Source organism: Hibiscus syriacus, unplaced genomic scaffold (assembly GCF_006381635.1).
Source record: "Hibiscus syriacus cultivar Baekdansim isolate YM2019G1 unplaced genomic scaffold, ASM638163v2 tig00111566_pilon, whole genome shotgun sequence".
NCBI classification, from domain to species: Eukaryota; Viridiplantae; Streptophyta; class Magnoliopsida; order Malvales; family Malvaceae; genus Hibiscus; species Hibiscus syriacus.
The window spans coordinates 1402307-1408774 of NW_024063122.1; positions in this window are offsets into that span (position 1 = coordinate 1402307).

Consider the following 6468-nt stretch of genomic DNA (forward strand, 5'->3'; position numbering starts at 1 on the left):
GGTTGAGATAGCCAAGACTGCTGAGGAAATAGAGCGACTGGGTATGGAGAACAAGAGAGATAGTGATCGAGCTCAAACCCGATTTAGGAGGCCTTCTGGTTTTGTTGATTCTTCTGCACATCCTAGCAAGAGAGGCATGGGTGATTCCTTTCAGAGAGGCGGTGCGAGTGTCAGACCTGTTACATCCGGTTTTTCAGTTGTTCATTTTTCTAAACATGGTGGATCATCTGGGTTGCATCCTTTGAAGACATGTGATTACTGTGGAAAATAACATCTTGGAGAATGCAGGATGAAATTGGGCACATGTTATAAATCTGGTTCTGGTGACCATTTTTTGAAAGACTTTCCAGAGCGAAATCTTTCATTTCAGACGCCAGCTCGTACCCCCGTTAGTTCTCATAGTACAGTCTAGACTCCAGCACAAGGTCGTACTCAGGAGAGAGCACCTGGATCGGCTAGCAGAGGCCGAGCATCTCAGAGTAGGGGTCCAGTCAGATCTGAGGCCAGACAGCCTGTATTGGTTTATACTGCCAGACTTCGACAAGATCGTGATGGGCCTAATGTGACTGCAGGTACTGTTACTATTCATTCAGTTCCCTACTTTGCATTGTTTGATATTGGCTCTACCAATTCCTATGTATCGCATTCTATTTCCGAGGTTCTAAATATTCCTGTTGAGAATACTGACTATTCGGTGATAGTTCAAAGTCCCTTAGGCAAGTTTATTGTGTTGGATCGTATTTATAGAGAGTGCCCTATTAAGATCAATAGAGAGATTTTTCTGGCTGACCTGATGGAGTTACCTTTGGAAGAGTTTGATTTGATTCTTGGCGTAGATTGGTTGGACAAACATCGAGTAAATATTGATTTTGAGACTAAGAGAGCTGTTCTGAAGACCCCGGATAATCGAAAGATTGTAATGATTGGTGAACGCCGTGGATTTCTGACGAATGTTGTATCTACTTTGATAACTGAGAAGATGATCAGGAAAGGTTCTGAGGCATTTCTTGCTTATATATTGGATACTATGAGTTCTCAGTCTGATATTGAAGGTATCCGGATCGTTAAGGAATTTTCCGATGTTTTTCCCAAGGAGTTGCATGGATTACCTCCGGATAGAGAAGTTGAGTTTGAGATTGAAATCTATTCAGGTTCCACTCCAGTTTCAATGGCTCCTTATCATATGGCCCCAAAGGAGCTTAAGGATCTGAAAGTTCAACTCTAGGAACTGTTGGATAGGGGATTTATCCGACCCAGTGTATCACCGTGGGGAGCCCCAGTTCTCTTTGTCAAGAAGAAGGATTAGACATTAAGGCTTTGTATCGATTATAGGAAACTGAACAAACTCACGGTTAAAAACAAATATCCTTTGCCTAGAATCGATGATCTATTTGACCAATTTCGTGGGGCTTCTATCTTCTCAAAAATAGACTTGAGGTCTGGGTATTATCAACTCAAAGTGAAAGACTCGGATATTCTGAAGACTGCTTTCCGTACCCGGTATGGGCATTATGAGTTTTTAGTGATGTCATTTGGGTTAACAAATGCCCCTGCTGCTTTTATGTATCTGATGCATAGGGTGTTTCGACCTTATTTGGACCAGTTTGTTGTTGTGTTCATTGATGACATACTGGTGTATTCTAGAAGTGAAGAAGAACATGAGGAGCATTTAAAGATTGTTCTACAGACTCTAAGGGATAATAAGTTATACGCTAAGTTGAGAAAGTGTGAGTTCTGGCTCAGCGAAGTGACTTTTCTTGGACATATCGTTTCTGCTGATGGTATTCGGGTGGATCCAAGCAAAGTGGAGGCTATTCTGAACTGGAAGCAACCCAGGAACGTTTCTGAGATTCGTAGTTTCTTGGGCTTAGCTGATTACTACCATCGTTTCGTTGAGGGGTTCTCCCTTATTGCAGCTCCTCTGACGAAACTATTGAGGAAGGATGTTCCATTTGTCTGGTCTGAGGACCAACAAGCTAGCTTTGAGAAACTGAAGATTGTTCTAACTCAAGCCCCAGTACTGATTCAGCCTGAATCTGGGAAAGATTTTTCTGTCTACAGTGATGCTTCTCACTCTGGATTAGATTGTGTTTTGATGCAAGATAGGAAGGTTGTCGCTTATGCTTCGCATCAATTAAAACCACATGAGCGTAACTATCCTATTCACGATCTGGAGTTAACTGCTGTGGTCTTTGCTTTAAAGATCTGGAGACACTACCTCTACGGAGAAAAGTGTTATATCTATACTGATCATAAGAGTCTGAAGTATCTGCTTACTCAGAAAGAATTGAATTTGAGACAACGCCGCTGGTTGGAGCTTCTAAAAGACTATGATTTAGAGATAGAATATCATCCAGGGAAGGCTAATGTAGTGGCAGACGCGTTGAGTCGTAAGGCGATATCAGATCTCAGAGCCTTATTCGCCAACTTGAGTCTATTTGATGATAATAGTCTGTTAGCAGAGTTCCAGGTTAAACCTACTTTGGCCGAGGAGATTAAGACCAAATAACTTTTGGATAGCTCATTGCTTTCCATTATTGAGCAAGTTAAACAAGGATCAAGTTCAGAGTATACTGTGGATCAGGATGGTATTTTGTGTTTTCACGGTCGTTACTGCGTTCCTAAAGATGATGAATTGACACGGTTATTCTTCAGGAAGCTCATAGTAGTCCTTATGCTATGCATCCTGGCGGGGACAAAATGTACAATAATCTCAAGGAGCGTTAATTTTGGACTAGTATGAAAAAGAATATTTCAGATTTTGTGGCGAGGTGTTTGACTTGTCAACAGGTTAAAGCAGAACACCAGCATCCATCTGGATTGTTACAGTAAATTAATATTCCTGAGTGAAAATGGGAGTGCATTACGATGGACTTTGTTACTAGTCTTCCTCTGACTCCTTCCAAAAAGGATTCTATTTGGGTGATTGTTGATAGACTCACTAAGTCAGCGCACTTTATTCCTATTCGGGTTAATTATTCTCTGGACAAACTGGCTAAGTTGTACATTTCTGAGATCGTTAGACTTCATGGTGTTCCGTTGTCTATCATATCTGATCGAGATCCAAGATTCACTTCTAGGTTCTGGAAAGCTTTGCATGACGGTCTGGGTACTCGTTTGAATTTCAGTACAGCTTTTCATCCTCAAACTGATGGACAGTCTGAGCGAGTGATTCAGGTGTTAGAAGATATGTTACGGGGTTGTGTGATTGATTTCCGTGGTAGTTGGGAAGATTTCTTGCCATTAGCTGAGTTTGCTTATAATAATAGTTATCAGGCGAGTATTCGCATGGCACCGTACGAGGTTCTGTATGGACGTAGATGTCGTACTCTTATATGTTGGACAGAGTTGCATGATAGAAAAACTTTGGGTCCAGACTTGGTTTGAGAGACTGAAGATACTGTCAGACTGATCCGTGATCGCTTAAGAGAGGCATTTGATAGGCAGAAGTCATACGCAGATAAGCGACGTAAGAATATCGAGTTTGAGGTTGAAGATCAGGTTTTTCTTAAAGTATCTCCATGGAAGAAGGTATTGAGATTTGGACGTAAAGGTAAACTGAGTTCGAGATTTATTGGGTCGTATCGTATTCTGAAGAAAGTCGGACCTGTTGCTTATCAGCTTGAGTTGCCTCCTCAACTTAGTCGTATTCATGATGTTTTTCATGTGTCTATGTTGAGGCGATACCGTCCAGATCCAGATCACATCATTCAAGTTGATGAGGTAGAGCTGAGGCCTGATTTGTCATATGAGGAGGAGCCTGTTCAGGTTTTAGAGAGGGATGAGCGAGTTCTTCGGAATAGACGTATTTCAATGGTCAAAGTTCAGTGGAGTAATCGTAGTCCCTCAGAAGCTACTTGGAAGACATTGGAGTCAATGGAGGCTCAATTTCCTCATCTATTTGCATAAGGTAAATTTCGAGGATGAAATTTCTTGTAGAGGGGGAGAATTGTAACAACCCGGAAATTTGAAAAAAAATATAATTGTAATTTGAGGTTTTAATTAAATAATTTGGTGAAATTTGGGGACTAAATTGAAAGATGTTAAAAATTCGTAGCTTGTTTTAGAGTTAAAGGAAATTCAGGGACCAAGCCCTGAATTCACCCAAGAAAAGTTGGTAAGTTTGGCTAATATATACGTGCAATTGGTTTCTGATTTCAGAAACCAATTGCTCCCAAATTCCCTTCCCAGAGCCCATTTTTCCAACCCCGATCCCGACGCCGTCCGAATTCCGATCGTCGTTTTGAAAACACCATCGTGTTCGTTATCGAGTGAGGAACAATTCCCTTAAATTAATTGAAGCGAAAGGCTGCCAAACGCCGGGAATTTCCAGTCAAAGCCTCGACTTTTTTTAGCTCAATCGCCGAGAAAATCTTAAATTCATTGCCGATCGTTGCTCTGTTTACGACACCTCCCGTACCATCGTGTTCCTTGTGCAATTTCGAGTCCGCCGGTGTCATCCTCGGTCTCCGTCGACGACGGCGCGTGGGGAGGTGAAGCAGTCAAACTTTCCGATTTGTTGAAAACGAGCTCTCCGCCGTTTAAAAATTTGAACCGAGCTTTGTAAGTATCTCGAAATAGCTCAAAATGATTTTTATGAATTTTCTATAATTGTTTCGACACTTATAGATGCCGCACGCGCCCCCACGCGTCGCCACTGCGCGTGGGGAAGGCTAAAATAACCGGTTTAACCGGTTTTTCAAAGGGTTGACCGGTTTGACCCGACCCGACCCGACCCGTTGACCCGTTGACCAGTGATAATTTAGTAATTAATTCGAAATGGGTGCTATTTTGGGAATTAATTCAAAAAGGGTGATATTTTAGTAATTAATTCGAAATGGTGCTATTTTGGGAATTAATTCGAAAAAGGTGCTATTTTGGGAATTTCATTCGAAAAAGGTGCCATTTTGGGAATTAATTTGAAAAAGGGTGCTATTTTGGTAATTATTTGAAAAAGGGTGCTATTTTTGTAAAATGGTTGACAGTTTGTTGACCTCTTTGACCAGAACTTTGACCGGCTTTGACCGGTCATTAAACAACCGTTAATCTTTTCCGAGAATACCTATCCCGACATTTTTCAACGTCCCGAATCCGTTTTTGGGGTCGGTTTCACAAAATTCAAACCCGAAAGTCTCCAAATTGTCAGTCAAACCCTTTGACTTTGACCAAGAATTTAAATATCCGAAAGGTCATACTTTATGTTTTTTGACGTCTTGAATCTGATTCCGAAGTCCGTTTTGCCAAATTCTGACCCAAAATTCCCGAATCGAGCTTGTAAACCCAAAAGGCTTAATATTTTAATATTTTGATTATTTATTTGAGATTTGGCTATGGAATTGATTCAATAAAAATATTTTATTAAGGTACTCGTGTTTCACTCGAGCAAGGATCAGTTAGGTCCGGTGTTGTCCGTTCGTTAGATCAGTTTGAACCGCGTACTACGAGAATTACCCGTAGGTTTCCGTATATTATTTAAATAATATTTAGATTATTTATATTAGGTTTCCAATATGGATTTTTTCAATTCGTAGGATCTAGCGCTGTAGCAGAGCGTGATCGACAAACCCAGTAATAAGCTTCCCTATCTGATTTCTCAGACTGTTACAGGTGTGTTTCCTGACAGTGTTATCTTACTGTTTTAAACTATCATATGAATAGTTATCTGATATGATACTTGACCTGAATTTTTATATGCTACTTGACATGGATTCTGATCTGTTACCTGACTTGAATTTTTATATGATACATGACCTGGATTTTAATCTGTTACCTGACCTGAATTATGTTTTAATTTTTGAAATATATATATATCCGTTATAAGCGGAACATTATTTATTTGGGGGTAATGATGGAGGAAGTATACCTGGAGGCTCCTCTGCTGTGTGCTCAGGGCCTTACTTACCAGCTCCTTTGCTGTGTGCTCAGGGCCTTACTGGACTTGTTGGTGGGTGTATGGTTCTGGGGAATCTACACATTTTGGACTTGACGGATGGGGGTAGTGTTCATATTTTAAAACATGTTTGATAATTGGTTTTATTGAAATATTTTATTCGTATGTTTTTAATATACTATTTGGAGAACACTGGGCTTTTTAGCTCATTCTATAGTTTTTACCCTTTTTCAGATAACAGCAGATCGTAAGCTAGTAGATTTGGCATCAAGGGAGATCAACTACTTATTTTGTACGAACCTATATCTCTATATGTTTTCAGTTGTATCTGGTGACATGTATTTGCTATCGTTTTGGATATATCTGTATTATTAATATAATGTATTGTAAGATAAAAGAAAAAAAAATCTCTGAATGGGACATGTGATCACTTAGGTTTGGGTCTAACTTACAGACCGGGTCTGGGGGTTACATGATATAACAAAAAGGGGGAGAAGTATAGGTTTGAAAATTTCAATTTCAATAATGAAAAAGGGGAGCTATAATATTTTCTAAAATATTGCTCCATTTTATTAAAT